Genomic DNA, 2,500 nt, shown 5'->3' on the forward strand with positions numbered 1-2,500 from the left:
CTCATAACTGAGGGGAAAGAGAGAAAAGAGAGTTTGAGGCAATATTTCCATGCCGTATAAAATGGTAAACAGCTGTAACAGCGTCCCATGTTGAGGCAATAGATCAGGCAACGCATAAGATGAACTTTTCTTGTAAGTTCAAGATCTCGAGTCTATTTCTCTTGGAGACAAACCTAAACAACCTGAATAATCTTTAACAACAGAAAGAGACAGAAGGACGGTACGACTTTGACGTAACGCGAGTGAGTTTGTATATCTGTCTATGGTTGAACAAAGTAACAAGGAGAGCAGCAAGACCACAGCTTGTCCGTTGACCCGACGTAGACGTTATCACGGCAAAAATCTCTCTCTACTTCATTGGCGTCGCCATCGTCCGTGTCTTCCAGAGCTATGGAGAGTTCAGTTAGAATTGGGAAAGAACGAACCGCAACGGAACTTGGTGGTGATGTCAACAGTTCAGTTCGTGAACCAAAATCTTTGCCTCGCCATAACATTCCCATCCTATCACAGCACGCGCAAATCAATCCTCGCTCGCTAACTGGGCAACCATTTATGACGTCTCAACGCTCCCACCAATGGCCACCTTCCAGGGTTTGAGTGACGTCACTAACTAAGCCGTTCCCTTCTTGCTTTAAGTCCCGCGGATGAAATGGCCTCGTCTATTGGAAGTTTCAACAATGACATCACAAAATCCTACACTGACTATTGGTTGCTTTTTCTATGACGTTATATGATGTGCCAGTGAAACATTCCCTTCACGTAAGTACACATAACATGACAGGAATTACAAACTTCTGAATGGAGATGAAATATAAATCACACGCTTGCTTTAATTTCCATACGTTACCAAACATAAAAGAATTCAAAAACAATCATCAAATGCAAATCTATAAAATTAATTCAAAAGTTGCTCCCACAAAACGCCTATTTACTCGAACTTGTATAAAGGATAGTGGCAATGTGTGAAGGTCGGGTTCCGTGTGGCGGTGGCGAGACAGAAAAATCCTACAAGCTGTGTGAGGTCCGTAACCTGAAATGCTTATTGTAGTGTTCGACACAACTCATTATCATTATTATAATTATTGTCATACTATCAATATAATTTTAAAATAAGGTGGTTTAGTGGTCTATATATTCAAGATCTTGCAGATTATAAGTCTGCATGAAAACGATTATTACACCTATCCAATACACATTACTGTCAATAAACCAAAGAATGTTAACCTGCCAAGTTGTCCAGAATAAAATTATCCTACACGGAAATAAATATTTTTGTATGACAAGTTATAGAAATAGGTGAGGTCAAACAGGCATGTAAAGTGTAATACGCGTACGACATTGTAACGGTTTTGTCCAATTAAAACATTCTAAAAGAACTTATAATGTAAGTATTACAGAAAAGAGAGTGAGAGATGTATGAGGCAAATGAAGAGATGAGTGGGTGTGTTTGTTGTGTGCGAGTTTCGCGCTCAGCCTAGTAATCATAAGGGAAGGGAAGAGAGGAGGCAGGGGTGGAGGGAAAAGGGGAGACAGGGGGGTGAGGTAAAGGGAACGTCTCTCACCCCCCAATTCGGCTCCCTCGCTCCCCCTCTCCGGCTTCCCCCAGAAGTGTTTCTCCTACTCGGCGACAGGGACAGATTAGGGTGAAAATATCCGTTCGCATCGCTTTCCCCCAGCTAATCGCATCTCCAAACACCCTTCCAATCTGTGCGGAGACAAATCCGCGTTTTCCCCCCTTACTCGATACGCGAGTGAAATTGCATCGGCAAACGCAGGAATGAATGAAATGCCAAAGATAATATAACTCGCAGTATCTTTTTTTTTTTCTTACGATAGGAGGAAGGAGGGAGGGGTCCTTGCATTTTTCGTGGCGTCTTCCTCTTTGCTCGGGCTTTTAACCTCCTTGGAGTAGTGAACTTCCTCCTACTGTCAGAAGAGGAGGATGATGAGTGTCACTTATCTCATCGTCCCCTGCGTCGTCGTGTCTTTCCTAATCATTCCCAGATCTTTCCCTAAAGGTCATTACCTGAGTTTACACTTGTCATAACATTATTATGTATTCGCCTCTCTCTTTCTCTCCTTACAGTATTCATATTTAGATAAATACCTACACGACCAATTTCATTTTTTGAACGATTACCCTAGATAAGTGCTTAATTCATCTTTACAACATTATTAACTCATTTATATGGGTTCGCTATATTTGGCGAGTCTTCTCCAGCTCAATCTGTCATATATCATGTTATCCTCTACTTTCTTTTCCCGCATATCTCACCTCTTATTTGCGATTATCCTAGATGAGTAATTTACTGAAATAGAATTTAATCATTCTCTCTCTCTCTCTCTCTCTCTCTCTCTCTCTCTCTCTCTCTCTCTCTCTTTAATTTATCCAGTCCCATGAAGTTATTTACACGAATAATGGACCATTTCCAGCCCACTGGAAGTCTATTGTAACCGTGACACTTTCCTTGTCATTAAAGCTCTGATTTACGGCACCATC

This window comes from Palaemon carinicauda, chromosome 31 (genome assembly GCF_036898095.1).
Source record: "Palaemon carinicauda isolate YSFRI2023 chromosome 31, ASM3689809v2, whole genome shotgun sequence".
NCBI lineage: Eukaryota > Metazoa > Arthropoda > Malacostraca > Decapoda > Palaemonidae > Palaemon > Palaemon carinicauda.